Source organism: Theobroma cacao, chromosome 3, assembly GCF_053813885.1.
Source record: "Theobroma cacao isolate CCN51 chromosome 3, ASM5381388v1, whole genome shotgun sequence".
Taxonomy (NCBI): domain Eukaryota; kingdom Viridiplantae; phylum Streptophyta; class Magnoliopsida; order Malvales; family Malvaceae; genus Theobroma; species Theobroma cacao.
In genome coordinates, this window is record NC_142641.1 from 30,581,223 (window position 1) to 30,603,263 (window position 22,041).

The 22,041-nt window shown below is 32.7% G+C and overlaps 1 long non-coding RNA gene across 1 annotated transcript; it reads left to right on the forward strand.

The window, feature by feature from the left end:
• The first annotated feature begins 19,140 nt into the window (after positions 1-19,140).
• Positions 19,141-20,974, forward strand: LOC148763699 (uncharacterized). Its single transcript, XR_016025083.1, has 3 exons — positions 19,141-19,266; positions 19,916-19,999; positions 20,835-20,974. It is a non-coding gene; the product is annotated as an uncharacterized LOC148763699 (long non-coding RNA).
• Positions 20,975-22,041: the final 1,067 nt, after the last annotated feature.

Below are 22,041 nucleotides of genomic sequence, written 5' to 3' on the forward strand. Positions count from 1 at the left end.
GCCATGATCTTGAACCTACCAAAAAGTGTACGAAGATCCCCCTCGAAGTAACTACAATTCAGCTAGCTTCGGATCTAAAAATATGCAAGTTAAAAACAGTGAGAAAAAACCCAATGAGGGATAACGAAGGGAACAAGCAATAACCAAGAGAGGGTTTATAAACAATGCACATTCACTTTGAAATCATGCATGCTTTTCTATCCAAATTTGTTATGCAATATCAATACTTCTCTTTAACTTGTTACATTGACTGAAAACCAAGCTTTTCATGCTCAATAAAGTGCTAAACACATAGGGAAGGCATTCCCTAGCACAAACCAAACACTAGCCATCATTTAATCAAAGACAGAGCATAAGTATCGATATAATTGCCAATATATTGATAGATGTGACACAGAATGTCCCTGAGGCATATCCAATTGGACATGTTTTGATAGATTCTCCAATCTATCAATACTTCATTCATCAATTTGCAAGTTTTTGTAATTTTTAGCTATTCAAACTCCTTTTTTATTTCAAGCTCTAGCTTGTCAACCCTCATTCTGGTATTTCAATCTCAATCAACTCATTCCCACACTTATAGCTTGGTGGAATTTATTCATTATCCCATTCAATATCCAACAAGGGAAATATTACCAAACTTGCTACTTTTACTTTAATTTCTCAATCTCTATCTAAGGGGATACTTTTAAACTTACCGCTAGAGGCTGTTTACAGCATGTCACTTAAGGTGAAACTTCAGTTAACATAGTACATGCTTACACATCTAATAATATTTATCGTTCTACCACAATCATAATGGCAACACTTCCAAACTTGCTATTTGATTAAGGGTTTACATTAATAGCCTAATGGAACATTCTTTCACAAATTTCACACCTATTCAAGAGATTTCTAATCATGGGATAGTGTTATTTCCCCCTCACTATCAAGGGAACACGATCTAGTGCGTTTAGCCACTAACCTTATTTACAAGGATAGTAATATTTTCCCTTCACTATCAAGGGAATATGGTCCAGTGCATTCAACCATTGACCTTAATCATAGGATAGTGATATTTTCCCCTTATTATCAAGGGAATATGGTCTAGTGCATTCAGCCATTGATCTTAATCATAAGATAGTGATATTTTCCCCTCACTATCAAGGGAATATGGTTTAGTGCATTTAGCCACTTATCTTAATAATAGGATAATGATACTTCCCTTTCACTTTCAAGGGCATACGATCCAGTGTAATCGGCCTATGACCTTAATCATGGGATAGTGATGTTTCCCCTTCACTATCAAGGAAATTCCTCTTAAACTGCATAATTCTATGATAGTTGTTTTATTGACTATTCATATGGCCATGTGGCCGCAACCACCATGCCATTAAACATGCTTGTGCCTTACAAGTTCATAACACATAATTCTTATGCACCAATTCATGTGCACATGTGGCATCATAGCTCAACTACCGTGCCTCTCACTTGTGCAACCGCAATTTTACATGTTAAAATTTGGTGAGAACCTGAAATTTTATGATTTATATGTTGATGACGAGTAAAGAAAATCCTTTGTCATTTGATGTAAATCTCTCCAAATTTTTGTGTTATATTTATGGATAAATGATGGTTGCAAGAATAGATGAAAAGGAAACCAAAGATCTTGATTAGGCTTTAATATGATAGCCTATGGTTTATGTGAATGAATTATGATTTTGTACAATATTAGATGTTGGATGAGTTCTCCCAACTATATTGCCGTGAAATTCTTAGTATGATAATGTTATAGTTGATGTAACATGATTGGATGAGAGTATGATATGAAATGATGGCTAAAGAAAGGCAATTTTTTCAAATCTAAGCTTGAAGAATCGATTCTAGGGTAAGAGAGGTCAATTCGAACGTGTATATGAACGTTAGATAGCTATTGGAAGTGTCAAGAATCGATCTTAAGTAAGGAAAGATCGATTCTTGCAAGTTAGAATAGCTTTTGAAGTAAAAAAATTGATTCTTGGAAATTAAGAAATCAGTTTTTGCAAGTCAGAAAAGTTTTTGGACTAGAAGAATCAATTTCAAAAAATTGAGAAGTTAGTTCTTGCAAGTTTGGGAACCCAAAAAATTGATTCTTGGAAATCAAGAAGTCGGTTCTTCAGCTCCAACGTGGAAAAAAAATATAAAACCCAACTCGAGCCCTAAATTTCATTTTACACTTTTCTAGCCTTCAACTTTTTCCCTTGTTGGTCCTAATGGAGTGCTAGAAAGAGGTGTGAATAGCATTAAAAATTTTAAGCTTAGCCATTTTTGAAACATAAAACTTTTAACTGAGTAGAGGAAAATGAATATAAAGCTTCTAGTGGTCAAAAGATACCAAGTAAAGAAGGGTAAAGAGAAGTGGACAATGCAAAGCTATTTATAGTGGTTCAGTCTCTTTGACCTACATCCACTACCTTGATCTCCCAATCAAGGATTTTCAACCCAACTTCACTAAACCAGTTGAATTAACAACTTCCTCCAAGCTTTTACAAAGTGAGCTTCTAACTTAAACTCTAATCCCTTATAACAAGTTTTAGAGTGCTTCCCACACTCTAATTTTTCAAGAAAAAAGAAGAAAAAGAAGTCCAACTAAGTACCTTTACAAGTCTGAATAGATTACAATCAATCTCAAACACTTTTTTCTAGATTTGGAATGAAGAACAAGTATTTTTGGTGAAGAATATTTGGCTTTTTCCTCAAAATAGCTCTTTTCTTTTTCAAGTCTACCTTCTTTGACCGTTGAAGCTTTCTTTTATATTTGAGGAGTCAAATTTTTCTGTTGGAGATAGTTTTTAGCTATTAGAAACAACTCTGATGCACTTTTAGTCGTTATTTTGTCTTCTAGTGTTTAAATTCAAAAAGGTAGATAGACTTCGACTAACCAATTACAAGCAGCTCTAATCGATTATAGCTTCTCTTTCTTGCACTGTCTTGCTATTGTGATCTCTGCTCTAATCAATTACAAGAGGCTCTAACCAATTAAGAGTTCTCTATCTTTAAACCTTTCTTCTTCAACAGACTTCCTCTAATTGATTGTGGCAGGCTTTAATCGATTACAAAGTTTCTGTTTTCACTTTTCTACACAGCAGTCTTCCTCTAATTAGTTAGCTCTTCTCTTAACTGATTAAAGCTTTACTTCTTTCAACCATAACCGATTAAAATCAGCTTTAATAGACTAGAAGATCTTAGAATTTTGAATTTCTTCATTTGGGCTTCCTTTAACGGTCAGCTATATTTTCAAACTTGTTTTTGGTGCTTAAAGATATTAAGACATTGTGCTCTAATCGACTAGCATATTTTTATTTTGCTTTAGCTTATCACACAACCATTCCTTAACTAATTAAGGTCCCTTAATAGTTAGTTACAAAGGTTCTATTTTTGTTCATTACTTGCTCTTTCCCTAAATTTGATTAACTCTTCATTAAACTTAACAAGCTCTTTGACTTGCTTTTAATTAACAGCTTTGTTAGGGGTATAAAATTAAATCTTGCACACTTAAATAGTGAAGTTAAACATTAATGAATGAGGAATGTTTTATTATCATAAAAAACATATGGAGTTAACATCCTTACACCATCCAAACCCTTTCTTAACCTCCCAAGACCCCCTTGGACAAAGATTTAACCTTCCAACTCAAATCTAAGGTAAGATTTGGTATTTTTGAGTTTAAATCTCATGGGTATGACCTAATACTAGGACTTTCCAATTTCAATTCATTTTAATCTATTTTTGAGCTATAGATTTTGGGGGGTTTTACTTTTCAAGGAGGTTGTGAAGGTAAAGAAAGTTAAGTTTGTTCATTTTATGGATTGGACTTGAAGTATGGAAATTTATTAGAACTTAATGGAAGGATTTTCAATAAATCAACTGGTTTCAAAAGGAAATTAAGAACTTATGTTAGGATTTATGTAGATAGGTAATTGTTAGAGCTTAAGTATTGTAGAACAAGCAAGGTTTGATGAAGCAAGGCTTAGAAGCACGTATATGCATCAAACAGATAATATAATGGTTAGCAAAATATCAATCTCATAAAGAATTGATCTAAAAGTTCACTAAGTACTAAAATTAACACAATTTAGTCTGATCTAAATAATTAAAATCAAATAATTAATTAAACTAAAAATTAACTAAACCTAATTAACAAGAAACTAAACTAAAAATCAAAGCAATAATATAATGAGAGAAAAATCAATTCAAACGAACCTAGGATTATAATATCTCTTGCATTTCATTTAAATCTCACCTCTCTCTCTTAACTTATTCTAATGGGTTGAATTGCTAACTTAAAATCCTCAATTATTTATAAGGCTATCTCGAAACTCTTATAAAAATATCTATTTTAATAAAAACTCTATAACTCTATGTGTGTTGAAATTAAAATAGACTCATTAAGTTCAAGCTTTAATGTTGACTACATACGACATATAGTTATATCTTTATCCCATACACAAATTAATTTATTCATCCGAGCAAATAAATATGATCATATGATATTCCAATTTTAGCCTACTATAAACTCTTTTTCTCAAGCTATGTTTAGATTTTCAATTCAATTTTAATTGGTGATCAAGTAATTAAAAGCACTAAAAATAAATTGGAACAAACAATTCAATTTCATTGAAAATAAGTAAGAGAGAGATTAAAAATTTAAACTACATGTGAGTTCAATTGTAATCCTAGTGAAAAGAAATTAGCTACTCATAATTGCAAAGAAAGAACATAAAACAATAGAGTTTAACCATCTCAAACAAAATAAACAAGAAAACTAGAAAAAGAAAGAGAACTAGAAATTTGTAATCTTCAATCTTCAATCTTCCCTGGTTGATCTTATATTTCTTGAGTTTTTGGTGGCTAATCTCATCCTAAAATAACCTAAAACTGATTCCCTCTAGCCTCCCTTCAATTTGGATTTATAAAGATGTATTTATAGGCCTCACAAACATAATTTTGGTCCAATTCAGACTCCCGTCTTTGAAAAGGCATCTTTACAAACCCATAACGCCTTGGCATTGATTTGTGATGCATTTTTCTCTTTCTTCAGTGTAGAATTAGGCAAAGTGGTAAACATGAATGTTGTAGCTCTACCTCTTATCTTTTCAATTGTATAAGAATTACATCAATTAGACATTTGAATTGAAAGTTATGCTTGAAATACCACAACATATATGAACAAAACAACAATCCAATATGTGCCTTTTTTCACCAATTGAAGTTATTTTCAATCCTACACCTAGAAAACATAAAAATAAACATAAATAGCATAAAACTAACATTATTAACTTAAAATAAACATTAAAATATAAATGAAATCAACTAATAAAATAGCTAAAACACCTAAATCCAATCCTGAATCTAGTCTAACTTAGCCTAATTAGGTATTTAATCTCCCATGAAATATATGTATTTGACGCAAACATCAAGTGGATACACCACTTTCAAACAATTTTGGTGTGTAAAGTTGAAGCATGATTTTTGATGAGTATGGTTTCTTATAAATGTTTTGCTAAGTGATAATCTGTTTGTGGATGATAAATTGTTTGAAATGGTTTTCAAAGCTATTATGTATAAGTAAATATTCTATTATGTATTAGTTTTCAACTATGGAAGACAAGTCCTCTCAAGTGTTTACACAAAAATTACCACTTCAATGAGATATGTATGAAATGTTTAAAGCATAATAAAATGCTATAATCACATGATGATAATTCCACATGTTAGATGAGTTATGAATGACCATTTTAGGTATGTGTATTGAGTTGTAGGTGATGTCATTGCCACATACTGCATGAATGAGAATTGGCATATAATGTGAATTATGTTAAGGCATGTGAAGTAGTTTCCACATAGCCCATGATATGAGAAAAATGCATGTTGAAAGCCATGATGTTAAGTATGTGAAGTAGATTGCACATGCCATATGAAATGATAAAGATTACTTGTTGATGGCTATAATGTCAAGTATGTGATGTAGTTTTCACATACTAAATGTTATGACTATGTGTACATATTGATATAAGTTAAGATATGTTTGCTTGTTAATGCAAAGGTTGTGGGGTTTTACCATTACAATTATTTTGGAGTGAAGTATAAATTCCATTCTTGGAATGAGGCGATGATGCCACTCCTATGATGTATCATTTATGCCCAAGGTGCAATGGGGTTTATACATTGTCGATCCAAGGTGCAATGGGGTTTATACATGACTAGCTCAGGATTGATGGGGGTTGTACCATCACAAGATTGATTATATATTTGATTGTTGAGTAATGATTTTATATGTGACATATGAGCAATGTTGGAGCAAGGTTCCTTAGTTTATTAAAAGAAAGTTAGAGATAACATTGTTATGAGAATGAGATCAAATGAGTCCAAATTACTCAAGTTCATAAGCATGGATATCGAGTTCTAAAAGTTAAGTCTCGATGCCTTAGTTGAAATGATGAATTCATGAGTTAGCCCTTTTCGGATGCCATTCAAAGATTTTGATGCTTAAATGAGTTTTAATGGATTATGAGACTCCAAAATATACGAAAAGTATTTTCCATGTTGTTGAATATGATACTAAAAAATTTAAAGGTTTGGTACATATTTACAAAGGATATGTGAAACTTGTTTGGAAGCATGATTATTCTCTTACAAGTTCATTATTCATATTTGAAAGATCATACGTGTACGATTATATAAATGTTTATTTAGGCAAAAGCTTTAACCCCTTCACTTGTCCCCTTTCCATATCCACTCACGAAGTCTTTGTGACTTACACATTAGTTTTTTCCATTTTTGTTGTTGATTAGTGATAGCTGTTGAGCACTCGTGTCATAGAAAGGTGATCCGTTCTTCCTTTCATAGGTGCCATAGCAGCCCTTGAAGCCTAAGGAGTTGGGTCATGTTTCGTTTGACGAGTGGGTCTGTAATTTTCGTCTATAAATGTTTCTTTATGGATGATTGCTAAGTCATTGAATGGCAAAATATTTCTTATGATGTTATGTAATATTTGAGTAATGGCTTGAGGCCTTATGAGCACTTGAGGTGCCAATATACAGAATTTATATGAAAATGTAATGGGTACAATTATCATGAATGGCTATGTCTGTACACATTTATATTAATAAGTCCATAATCATGCATTATGCTTGTTTATGAATGTTATGATTATGATGATGAATATTTTACGTATAAATGATAATGATGGCAAATGAGCCAAATGTGATTGATTGATGATAAAATTATGAAAGAGGCTTATTAACGTTTAGTGGGCTATACCCATATAGGTCTTAGTACTAGTCATGATCCCTCTAGAAAATGGGATATGACATCATTGTACAATAATAACAATTCATATCAATATATCCACATAACATTTAGTTCACTCACTATGTCTCATAGTGCGTAACAATAACAATTCATATCAATATATCTATATGACATGTAGCTCAGTTACTATCAAACCCTGTTCTATAAAATAATTACGACGTCATTTACATGCTCAATAAAATGTTTGCATATTTAGGAAGTTCAAGAAATCGTTAAAAGATGATATTGCCCCTAATGGTACCATTAAGTTGATTAAGCCTTGAACTAATTCAAATAGGAATTTTAAGGTGAAATTAAGAGTTTCACAATCCATGAATGATTTAAAATGGTGATTTGGAATTCGAGGATCAATTTGGAGTTAAACCGAAATTTTCACTATCTAAGGGCAAAATGGTCATTTGCCACTTGGGGGCAAAATGGAAATTTTTAGAAAAGATTTTTTGGCCCCATTTGACTTATTGGAGTATAATTTGAGGTTTAGAAGTGAAAAATTTTAATTTAGGTATAATTTGGAGTATAGGGGTGAAACAGTAATTTTGCACCTTGGGGGCAAAACGGTAATTTTGCACCCTCAGAACATTTTTCCAGCACAAGGTCTTCACCCATCATCATTTTTGACCCTTGAATAATGTGTGGTGGAGATTTAAAGCTTAAAAGATAAGAATTTTAAAAAATGGATCAATCATGGAATGCCATGTGGTAAGTTTAAATTATTATATTATTTAACTATAAAAATCAGCCCACACCACCATTTTCTCTTCATTATGGCTGGCCATAGCAAGAAAACAAAGGGGAAAGGAAGAACAAACCTTAGGTGGAAAGAAATTCAAGAGAAAAGTGTGGATTTTCAAGGAAATCAAGTGGAAAAAGGTAAAATTTCTTGATTTTAGTTTATGAACTATTTTCCCTATGCATTTTCCCTTAATTTCCATAGTTGAAAAGCATGTTTTCATGATAAATTCATGGCTGGTCAAAATGGGTATGGAGAGAGAAAGATGTTAGATTGAATTGATTTTAAGATATGTTAGTGTTTTTAGTTAGTTTAGCATATTTAGAAGCAAAACAACAAGAAAGGAATCCATTTTTCCCATGAATCTTCATGGGCGAATCTTCTTTGATGTGTGTGGGTGATGGATTGTTATTATTTCAAGAGAAATGGCTTAAAAAATGATGAATAATGGTAAGAAAATTAAGTAGGAAAAATCATGGTGTTAGTGCACTGTAATGGCCGAATTTTCCCATGAAGAAATGGGAGGGTTTTGATGCTGAAATTGGTGTTATTTGAATAATGTTTGGTGAATTGAGGTATTAGAAATGAAATGGAGCAATTTGGAGCCAAATCGGACACAATTGTCATTTAATCGGGTAATAGGCCGAATTAGGTCAGCACTGCATTTAAGCGGTAGTCGGATAAGTTGCATATCATATCATGCATATACACTGAGCCTGAATTGATTTTATAATGATCAAGCATTGATGTGGTGAATTATGTATTGTACGTTATGGATAGGTGGTGAGAAAATTACACTGGTAAAAGTACAAAAATTACGCTTGGAGACTGGGATTAAGAGTACATCGACTCCTAGAACAGTGCGTAAACTTATTATCGTCTTAATTATCTAGGGTAGTTTTATACAATTGTGTGATTTTATAGAAAATGGGTTTAAATGGTAAATTGCTATGTTTTAGGAGAAATTGTGATTTTATAAAATGATTTTATAAATTTTCTGAAAAATTGAATACTGGTTTTGAAAATAGATTAATTGGAGACTGCATGCTTGTGTTATAAATTGTGTTATAAATTATATGTCTTATAGCAATATGTGAGCATGAATGGCAAAGTCGATATTTGTATCAAAATTATATATACTATGTATTCATCCTTGAGAGGCTAGATTGCGATAAATTGCCATGTCATGCATATAAGGATTTTATAAATCAGGTGGTAGATAAAATAATCCATAGTCACTGCGGTGGTGGGGGTTTCCGTGGACTGCCTATGAGAGGGGCACGGTAACTCAGTTATATATTTACCTTTGGGGGGAGATGTTGGATGAAGTATCTCCTGAGGTAAGGATTTGAGTGCACTTCACGTGGATCACCGTGTGAGAGTGAGACTCAGCTAACGCCAAGGAACAACTGTGTGTTAGATGCGAAAACATGTTTATGGGTATGGGACTTTTAACAGCCTTGGCGGTCTCAGTGGGATACCTTGATGAAGGTACCCGCGAGAACGATTTTGGCAGGAGCTAAGTTTTGTGAGATATATAAGCCATGTTGATTAATTGAGTAAGCTGAATATTCATGTTATGAATCATATATTGGAAAATGATATTTTAATTCGTCTCCATTTACTCGCCTTTAGATAGTTTAGATGGTGTCTGTTTACTCACTGGGATTTTATAATCTCACCACCCTCTTTTCCTCACATTTCATGCTCAGGGAATTTCATAGTTAGCTGACTTTGACAAGGACCTTCATTTGGACTTGAATCGGCAAAAGCTGTATGTTTTTAGCTTTCGATGCATTTTGGTCAGTTGGGGGCCCACGTTTCACTGTAAAAGTAATTTTATACTTAAGTTATCTGATTTAAAGTATGTATGAACATATTTAGCTTTTACACCATGTTTTTGGCGAGTTTCGGTATTTTCGAAAAAAAATGATGAAAATGCCCATGTGAGTCAGAAAATAATATTTTATTGTTTTGATTTGGAAATGACTTATGATTTTTTGAAATACGAGATTTAATAACTGTCGCTCACCGGGGAGATGCGGAAGTTGATGCTAAGCCTTGCGGGGTTCGAATTGGCATTCGGGGTAATGAGTGCCTATCTGGACATCGCGACGGTTGTCATGGGTCCAATGAGAGTTTTGAGTCGTGACAATTACCATACTCCTCAATGCACAACAATAACTATTCATGTCAATATATCCACATGACATGTATCTTAGCTACCATGCTGCTCAGTGCACAACATATTAGTTCACACCAATATACTAATATATGTATCAATTCATAACAAATTACAAATGCTTACAACATATTAATCTACCACAAGTCCACGTAGTTACACATACGGCACTACGACACCGTGCTTTTAAGTTTACAACATATCACATTTTGCATATCATCTCAATTGTGCATATATGCATACATCACAACATAATAATATTGAAACACAACATATCATGTTCATTTATAAATACCTAACTCATTAGGTTAATACAGCAAGTCTATTACACATACATAGCAGCAAGTATTACAACAAACAAATGTTTATTTCCATGCACATTTCTTTTGAAAACACTGAGCACAATCATATTTAAATATTTTCATGCATTTTATCATAACATTTGGAATGCTTATTCATTCATTCGAATGCCACCAGGACGGTATCTCAGCCAAAATAATAGTCAACCAACTATTCAAGCTCTTTCACTATGAGACTTGGGGCTCCAATGCTATCTAGCATTAAACCAATGCACAACAATCATTAATGTGCTCAAATCTCTATTATTTTTCTAGCTTAATGCCATTTACAATTCAATTGGCAATTTATTACCACATTCAACTTCAACTAAGCTATTATTTCCATATTCTAGCTTGACTAAGCTTAATACCCTTCTGGCAATTCACTTCATGCTTATAAACAATCCATTTCCAACTTAACTTACCTTGATGGGCTTACGTCAAGAGACCCAGATTTCAACAAGCTCACTTAAATTTCAATTTTCATAGCTTCAATTATGTCAAATTTTCTTGTTGGCTCAAAGGTGTAGCTTAATTAATGTAATACAAAGAAGAAAGAATGACTTCAAGCTTCACTTAAGAAACAAAGTGAAGCAAATACAGAAAAAAACTTTGTTTTCCATCTACTTTTGAAGACTTGGCATTTTTCCCATAGAAAGTAGGAAGAAAAACCAAAATAGGGAAGTCAGAAGCCTTTCCCCCCTTTGGTGGACACTCTAATGTGTCCTTCGCATAGGCGAACATTCCAAGGTGGCCCCCGTGGGCGGACACTCCAATTTGTCCCAAAAACCCATGAATTAAGGGGTCATCTTTTCCTTGGGTGGGTGAACAACCAACAGACAATTTTGGTTTGTCCACCTACTTTAATCATCATTTTTACTTTACTTTTTTATTGTACCATTTTTTAAAAACTTTCCTACGTTCTTCAATCTAGTCCCCCAAGTGTTTTCTTTTCTTTTATTATTATTGTCCTTCCTTTGTTTTCATCCAATTAGGTCCCTCAATATATTTCTTTCCTTGTCACCTTTTAATTTTCAATTTTCTTTGTTTTACAATTTAACCCTTTTTTTCAGTTTAATCCTCAAATATTTTATTTCTATCATTTTGTTGCAATTTCACCGTTTTTCCATTCAATCACCTTGTTATTACATGCAATTGCATCCTTACTCTTGCAATTACATTATTCTCCCTTCCACTCCATCTCCATTCTTTCATTTTCTATTTTCTCATTCATGCAATTTGATCCTTATGCATACTTTTCTTCTCAATTTAGACGTTAAAGGTGAAATTTGAATTAATTGACTCCATGAATATCATTAGCATTATTATTTTATTTCCTTTTTTCACTTATTTTATTCTTTTAAGCCTACTACAATAGTAAGAATTTGGGTTGTTACATGCCTGAACTTTTTTTTCTAAGTTTATACTCCATTGAACATGTTATATTATATTAAGCAATTGCATAATAATAGTTTGTAAAAAACTACATCTTTCATTATCAAGAAAAAAATGCATCCTTTAACCCCCTTTAAATTTTTATCTAGGTTAGCCCCTATGTCACGGGATAAATGTTCTCTCTCTAAAAGAATAATTTTCTAAGGTGTGCAACATCCACATTTATAAGTGTCTTAAGATCCCCACTTGTTCAATGTGGGATTAAGGCACCAAATTCTACTTCCTCTGAAGAATTGGGCATGACATTTTTTCCCACTTAATCAGGTGACACCTTCATTGTTAAGGTCAAGTCTACTTTGATACCAATTTGTCATGAGGTTATTACTCTCTCTCCAAAAGGCTAACTTGCTAAGGTGTGTAACACCCATGCTTATAAGTGTTTCAGAATACCTTTGCCTATCCAATGTGAGATTGAAGCACCTTAGTCTACTTCTTCTAAAAAATTAGATGTGACATATGGACCATCTTCCAACAGATCATCCAACCCTCACACAATGTGTGAAATACCCCATACTTTGATATGGTGATAAATAAAGTTGATCGAATGTAAATTGAGATCAATTAAAATGTTTAAAAGTGATAAAAGACGAAAGGAGTAGTTTAGGATAAAATATTCTGAAAGTGAGAAAATAATAATAATTTTATCAGAAGAGAATTTGTGAGATAAAAGGCGATTCGGAAGTCAAGTGAGGCATAATAAGGTATTTTGGGTACCAAGGAGACAATATAAAATTTTTAGAATAAAATAATATTAAAATATTAATATTTAGCCGGATATCGAAATCAGTCATGAAGAAGGATCATATGGTTGATCCAAGTGGGGGAGAAGATGACAAGCCCGACTCTATAAAAATATTTGTCATGACATACATGTGATGGATAGCATGTTTGCATGCTATGAGAGTCCTAAAAAATTTACAAAAGTCGGTATTATACCTAGAGGTACAACAAAGTTGATTTAAGCCTCGAACTAGATCAAATAGAGAATTTATGATGAAATTAAGAATTTTAAAGTCCCAGAATGGTTTAATATGGTGATTCGGAATTCGAAGATCAATTTGGAGTCAAACTGAAAATTTCGCTATCTAGGGGCAAAATGGTCATTTGCCACCTGGGGACAAAATGAAAATTTTTAGAAAAGATTTTTTGGCCCCATTTGACTTATTGGAGTATGATTTGAGGTTTAGAAGTGAAAAATTTTAATTTCGGTATAATTTAGAGTATAGGGGTAAAATAGTAATTTTACCACCCTAGGGCCAAAATAGTAATTTTCCACCACCAGGACATTTTTCCAGCACATGGTCGTCTCTTATCCTCATTTTTTACCATTGACTAATTGTGTGGTGGAGATAAAAAGGATTAAAATTTTTAAAGTTTTAAAAGCGGGCCAATAACATGATGCCACGGTCATACCTTTATTAATTTATTATTTTCTTTTTTAAAAGACACAAAAATCAGCCCATCTTCCACCCCATGGCCGGCCAAACCAGCAAGAAGAGAGAGAAAATAAAAAACAAAACCCTAGAGAGAGAAAATCAAAGAAAAAGTGTGAATTTTGAAGGAAATTAAGTGAAAAAGGTGAGATTTTTTCTATTAAGTTGAGTTTTCTTATTCCCAAGCATTTCTCCTTATTTTTCATGATTAAATTACATGTTTTCATGATGAATTGATGGCTGATCAAAATGGGTTAGGAGAGAGAAAGTTGTTAGATTAATTTGATTTTAAGTTATGTTAGTGTTTTTAGTTAGTTTAGCATATTTAGGAACAAAACAACAAGAAAAGAATTTATTTTCCTCCATTACCATTATTTGCCGAATTTTCTAGGAGAATATTGGCTGATGATCTTGATGTTTATTTGAGAAATTATGATGAATTATGAGCCTAGAAAAATAATGGCAATTTTCGGAGCAAAAATATGAATTTTTACCCACTAGGGGTATTTTCGTAATTTGCTATCGAGATTGATAAATTGAATCTCATTCACAGTCACTAAGGTAATTTAAGTATAATTGGAGTGCAGAAAGTGAGAAGAATTGATTTGGAGTTAAATTGGAGATAATAGGCTGAATTAGGTCAGCACCGCATTTAAGCGGTAGTCGGATAAGTTGTATATCATATCATGCATATATACCGAGCCTGAATTGATTTTATAATGGTCAAGTATTGATGTGGTGAATTATGTATTGTACATTGTGGATATGTGGTGAGCAAAGTACACTGGTAAAAGTACAGAGATTGTGCTTGGAGACTAGGATTAGAAGTACATAGACTCCTAGAACTGTGAGTGAACTTATTATCGTCTTAATTATCTAAAGTAGTTTTATACAACTATGTGGTTTTATGAAAAATGGGTTTAAATGGTAAATTGCTATGTTTTAAGAGAAATTGTGATTTTATAAAATGATTTTATAAATTTTCTGAAAAATCGAATACTGGTTTTGAAAATAGAGTAATTGGAGACTGCTTGCTTGTGTTGTAAATTTATGGTTTTAAATTGAATGGCTTATGACAATATATGAGCATGAATGGCTAAACTGATTTTGGTGTTAGAATTATTTGTACTGAGTATTCAGCCTTGAGAGGCTAGGTTGCGATAAATTGCCGTGTCATGCTAGAATGAATTTTATTGATTGGTGGAGTATGTATTAATTATTCACTGTAGAGGGGGTTCCGTAGACCAGCCTATTAGAGGGGCACGGTAAACTCCATTATATTCTTATCTCGAACTAAGAGGTGTGTAGGGTATCTCCTAGGGTAAAGCTTAGGGTTCATTTCACGCCAAACCACCACGTGAAGGGGAACTCAGCCAACGCCAAGGAACGACTGTATTTTTCTCAAACTAAAAATATATTTTAAGTGTATACAAAAATTTTAACAGTCTTGGCGGACTTGGTTGGATGCCCTGCGCAAGGTATCACCGAGTATGAGTTTTGGCACGAGCCAAAGTTTTAAGAAATTCATAAGCCAAGTTGATTACTCGATTTATATGGATTGATTTTATTTGGTTGAAATGAGTTGAAAGGTAATAAAATTACAGTATGATGACTTATTTCAATTGTCTCCATTTATTCGACTTTAGATAGTTTAGATGGTATCTGTTTACTCACTAGGATTTTATAATCTCACCAGCCTCAATTCCTCACATTTCAGGCTCGGAGAATTTCATAATTAGCTGACTTTGACAAAGACCTTCATTTGGACTCGAATCGATAAAAGCTGTAGGTTTTCAGCTTCCGATGCATTTTGGGTAGATGTGGGCCCACGTGTCACTGTAAAAGAAATTTTATGCTTTGGTTATTTGCTTTATAGTATATATGAATATAATTAACTTTTACGCTATAAGAATTATGTACCGATAGTTTTATAAAAATTATTTTACAAGAAAATAGTTTATTTTATTGAATATTTTTATTATATTCAAATGGTCAAATTTTCACTTCAAATGAACGTTTTAGATACTTAATTTGTTTTTAAATAATTAAATATATATTTTCTGCTTACCTATTACATTTTTAGCAAGTTTCAAGATTTTTGACAAAAATGACGAAAATGCCCCTGTGAGCAAAAAAAAATAATAATAAAAGAAAAAAAAATATGTTATGTTCTGATTTGAAAATTGTCATGACCTGAAACTCCCATAGAGCCCGTGACAACCGTCATGAAGCCTCGACAGACATTCTTCCCCCGAATGGCCTTCGAGACCTCGCAAGGCTTTCGTATCAGTTTTTCCATTCCTCTTTTTTTTTTTTTGAATAATAAAATAAACTAAAAATATTAATTAAAATAATATATTTTAATGTAAATATATATATATATATATATATCTATATTTTTGAAACATCAAAAATTAATTTTCTGCACATAAAAACAAAATAAATTTATATATACTGTAATATAGAAAACTGGAGTATGCAATTTAAATTACAATGACACGTGGGCTCTCAAATAACTGAGAATGTTTAAGTCTATAACCTTGCTTTGTAGGATGCAACTCCGAAATTTACTTTTCGATGCAATTGACAGTCTATTGCCTATTCTGAGCTTGAAAAATGTATAGGAAGAAAGGGTGAGATTATAAAATCCCAGTGAGTAGACAGACATCATCAAAATAATCTAAAGCCAAGTAATAGGAGACAATTAAAATAATTCATCCTAACCCATATAAATAATTGGATTTCATCCAATTACTCAACATGGCTTATGTACTTTTCAAAAACTTGACCCTCGCTAAAAATCCATTCTCGGGGATACCCCGTGAAGGCATCTTACCGAGACCGCCAAGGCTGTTTATTGTCACACACACAAACACATTTCACCTCTGACAACACAACCGTTCCTCGGCGTTGGCTGAGTCCCAGTTTCACGTGGTGGCCAGCGTGAAGTGTACTCAAATCCTACCTCGGGAGTTATCTTACGCGCTTCTCCAATCGAGATAAGCTCAATAATTGGGAACCGTGCCCTTCTAATTAGGTTGGCCCACGGAACCCCTGTCACTGCAATGCCCACTTTATAATCCACCAACCAATAAAATCATAATAGTATGACATGACTCACTTAACACATTCAAGGCAAATCAAAGCAGTTCACATATTCTTAAAATCATAAAAATAACCAGTCATACCCACATTTATCATAAGCCATTTAATGTAAAATCATGGATAAACAACACAATCATAGTATAGGTATCCAATTACTCTATTTTTGAAATCATTATTAAATTTTCAAAATTTTTATAAAATCCCATTTTCCCATAAAACACAATAATTTTCCAATTAAACCATTTTTTCATAAAATCACACAATTAAATAAATCTACTTTAGATAATTAAGACGATAGTAAGTTTACTCACTGTACTAGGAGTAAATATACTCTTATTCTCGGTCCTCGGGTGTAGTCTTTTACCCGTATTAGATAGCTCACCACCTATCCACAATACATGACACAAAAAATTCAATAATTTGTGTCAAATCAATATATATTATTTTAGGCTCTTATCCATGCGTATGCACTAGATAGGGTGTGAAATGTTTGGACAATCGCTTAATCACAGTGTCCGACCTAACTCGCCTATACACGGTGTAAATTTCTAAAATCTCCAATTCAACTCCAATTCCATCCATTTCAATTTCAATTATTCAATTATATCCACAATACCTCAATGACTGTGAATGTGGTCCAATTTATCAGTTCGGACCATAAATTACGCTTTTACCCCTAGTGGGTAAAAATTTCAATTTTTTTGCACCAAAAATTCCCATTTAATTTTCAACCTCATAATTCATCATTTTTCCATCTAATTCTCTTAAAATAAAGTCAACCTCATCCTCATACACCATTGGCTAGATTCGGCCTAGAGAAATTCATGGAGAAAATGAATTTTTTTCTTGTTGTTTTACTCATAAACATGCTAAACTAACACTAAATACAAACATAGTTCAAAATTAAATTAATCTAACAACTTTCTCTCTCTAAACCCATATGATCAGATTTGAATCCATCATCAAAACACAAAATTTAATCATGGAAAATAAGGAGAAATGCATGGAAATGATAAATCTTAAGCTAAGCTTGAAAAATCATACCTTTAAACACTTGATTCCTTGAAAAATCACACTTTTTCTTTGAATTTTCTCACTCTAGGGTTTGTTCTTATTTCTCTCTCTCTCCTACTGGTTTTGGCTGACCCTCCCAATGAAGAATTCTGGAATTTTCAAGCCTTTTAATAGGCTTAATAAAATATTATTAGTTTACTGACCTTTTAAATATTTTATTATTTTATTTTTTTCTAGTCATCTTCTTGACTTTCTTTTTCTACCACTAAATCCTCTTCACTTATCCATGTCTTCCATGAAATTTCTAGACTTTTCCAAAGTTTTGGTGGAGTAAATTTTTAAAAATTACACTTTTACCCCTGTAAAGTGAAAAATTACCTTTTTACCCCAAAAACTGAAAAATTGCCCATAGACATATTTTTCATCCCTTATACTCATACCATTCTCCAATTTGTCAAATGTGATCTAAATTCTCTCAAAATCTCAAAATTTATCCGTGGGTGGAAAAATTACGATTTTGCACCTAAATAATGGAAATTTTGATTTGACTCCGAATTGATCCTCAAACTTCGAATTACCATTTTGAGTCATCCCTGAGCTGTGAAACACTTAATTTCACCTTAAAATTCCTATTTGAACTAGTTCGAGGCTTAATCGACTCAATGGTACCATTAGGGGCAATATCGTCTTTTAACGATTTCTCGAACTTCCTAAATTTACAAACATTCTATCGAGCATGTGATAGACATTATAATTATTTTACAAAGCAGGGTTTGTAAAGCCCGACCTTATAAAATATTATTCATGACTTACATGTGATGATAGCATGATTGCATGCTAGGATAGTCCCAAAAAAAAAAATTTACAAAAGTCGGTATTGTACCTAGAGGTACAACAAAGTTTATTTAATCCTCGAACTAGATCAAATAGGAATTTTAAGGTGAGATTAAGAGTTTCACAGTTCATGAATGACTTAAAATGGTAATTTGGAGTTTGAAGATCAATTTGGAGTCAAATCGGAATTTTCACTAACTAGGGGCAAAATTGTCATTTGCCACCTTGGGACAAAATGGAAATTTTTAGAAAAGATTTTTGGCCCCATTTGACTTATTGGAGTAAGATTTGAGGTTTAGAAGTGAAAAATTTTAATTTCGGTATAATTTGGAGTAAAAGGGTAAAATGGTAATTTTACCATTCGAAATCGAAAATTTAATTTTTTGAAAGGATTTTGATCAAATTTAATTATTTGGAGTGTGAAATGAGTATGAGGAGTGAAAATTATGCATTATGGAAAATTTTCAATTTTTGGGGTAAAAATGTAATTTTTGAAAAGTTCGGGGGCAAAAGTGTAATTTTGAAAAATTTGCTCCACCAAAACTTTGAAAAAAATCTGGAAATTTCACTTAAGACTTGGATAAGTCAAAGGGAATGCATGGTGAAAAAAATAGGACAAGTGGATGGCTAGAAAAAAAAATGAATTAATAAAATATTTAAAATATGAATAAAATAATATTATTTCATTAAACAATAAAAAGGCATAAAAAAAAATCAGCCCACCATTCTTCTTCTTCAACATTCGGCCAAGCAAGAAACAAGAGAGAGAAAGGAGAAAACAAAACCCTAGAGAGAGAAAATCAAAGAAAAAGTGTGAATTTTCAAGGAAATTAAGTGAAAAAGGTGAGATTTTTTCTATTAAGCTTGAGTTTTCTTATTCCCAAGCATTTCTCTTTATTTTCCATGATTAAATTACATGTTTTCATGATGAATTCAATTCTGAAAAAATGGGTTAGGAGAGAGAAAGTTGTTGGATTTATTTGATTTTAATTTATGTTAGTGTTTTTAGTTAGTTTAGCATATTTAGAAACAAAACAACAAGAAAAGAATTTATTTTCTCCCCCAACCATTAATGGCTGAATTTACCATGTAGTGAGTGAGGATGAGTTTGATTTTATTCTAGGAGAATTGGTTAAGGAATAATGAATTATGAGCCTAGAAAAATAATGGGAATTTTCGGAGCAAAAATAAGAATTTTTACCCACTAGGGGTATTTTCGTAATTTGCTGTTGGGACTGATAATTTGCACCACACTGAGGGACATTAAGTTAATTTGGGTGCAATTGAGGTATAGAAACTGAAAAGAATTAAATTGGAGTTTAAACGGACCCGTTAGGAATTTAATCGGGTGATAAGACGAATTAGGCCAATACCGGGTTTAGATAGTTACCAGTGCATTTTTGCATTCCATATCATGCATTGGTAGTCTAAATTAGTTTAATTTTGATTTAGTACCAACTTGGTGAAACTCTCGATTTTGTACTGTGTCAAGGTGGTGAGTCCTCCGATAAAGGCAAGGAAATTGCATCCGAGGACCAGTAGACAGAGTGCTTCAAAAGTCTGCATTCTAGACATTGTGAGTAAACTTACTGTCATTTTAATTATCTAGGGTGGTTTTTAAATGCTTTCATGAATTCTATGGAAAAAGGAATTTAAAAAGATAAATTTTCATGTTTTATGAATAAATGAGTTTCAATGAAATTAAATTATAAATTGTTTTGAAATTAATAGTGATTTTGAAAAATAGAGTACACGGAGACTGTTAATTGTGGCAATTTGATTGTTTAAATTAACTGGCTTATGATAAATCGAGCATGATTGGCTAGTTGGCAATTGTATTGAAATGCGAATTGTTTGGTTACCTTGAAAAACTACGAATTACAAAATTGCCATATCATGTTATTGAGTTTTATTATATGGTGGATTATATATTAATTAATCACTGCAGTAGGGGGTTTCTGTGGACCAGCCTTTTTGAGGGGCACGGTAAACCCCATTATATTCTTACCTCGAACGGAGAGGCGCGTAGGGTATCTCCTGGGGTAAAGTTTAGGGTTCACTTCACGCTAAACCACCACGTGAGGGGGAACTCAGCCAACGCCAAGGAACGGCTATGTTTTCAAAACAAAAACATGATTTATGTGAAATGTGAATTTTAATAGCCTTGGCGGTCTCGGTAGGATGCCTCGGCCAAGGTGTCCCCGAGAATGGATTTATGGCACAAGCCTAGATTTTTATGAGATTCATAAGCCTCTTTACGTGTTTCGAATAAAATGTGTTCTAATGCTATAACACAGTTTATGATGATTTACTTTATTGTCTCCATGTACTCAACTCTAGATGTTTAGGATGATGTTTGTTTACTCATTGAGATTTTATAATCTCACCACCCTCATTTCCACCCATTTCAGGTTCAATATAGACTGTAGATAGCTGATCTCATCGAGGACTACAGTGGGATCTGCATTTTCCAAATCGTAGGTTCAAAGTCCTCTTTACTTTTGTTTATTCGGGGGCACTCTTGTTATTGTAAATTAAATTAAATATTTTGGCTTACTGTATTTAAGTATGTATAAATTTATTTAGCTTTTACGTTATAAAAATTATTCACATATAACTCTATAAATATTGTTTTATAAGAAAATAGAATATTTTACTTAATATTTCTTTTATTTTCTTATTATATTCAAATAACCAAAATTTCGTTTTAAATGAAGATTTTAGACTTTTAAACTCATTTTGAATATGAATTGTGTGTTTTGTACTTGTACATTACGTTTTAGCCAGTTTTAAGATTTTTGAGAAAAATGACCAAAATACCCTTGTGAGACGAAAAATTAATATTTTATTTGTTTAAAGTTGGAAACAGCTTAAAATATTTTAGAACACGATATTTGACAATGGTTGCTCACAAGGGAACAGAGAAACTGATAGTAAAGCCTTGCGGGGTTTCGGGTTGACATTTCGGGCAATAAGTGTCTACCGGGACACCGCGGCGGTTGTCACGGGCTCGAGGGGAGTACCGGGTCGTGACAGGGTTTGACAGAAATGATTTGTAATCCTTCGTAATTTGATATTTGATAACTATTGCTCACCGGGGAAGTGCGAAAGCTGATACGAGAGCCTTGCGAGGTTTCGATCAACATTCGGGGTGAAAAATGTTTGTCGAGGCCTCGCGGCGGTTGTCACGGGCCCGATGGGGAGTTCCGGGTCGTGACAATGTGACTATTACCACCTCAAGGTCATTGGAAAAAGAAATCGGCTAGCATATAAGATATCACAATGCAATTATAGCTTGCTTTTTATCAACCTTAATTTGCAAAGCCATTAGCCATGGAGTAAGCTTCCCTTGCTATTTTGCATACTTTAACTAACAAAATCTTCTTCATCGCAACTTCCACCTTATTTGACACATTTCCTAAGGCATTTAGCTAGCATCAAATAAAACTTTAAAGAAAAAAAAATTATGGTAAACTTAAGTTTATTCATGTCGTTACAATGTGCAGATCTGAGAATCTGAATATCTTGCCACCAATCTTTTTTGTTTAGGTGTGATTGGTCATTTGATTAGATCTATCTTTCTAATTGAGATCTTAAACTTATTTTAGGTTTATTAAA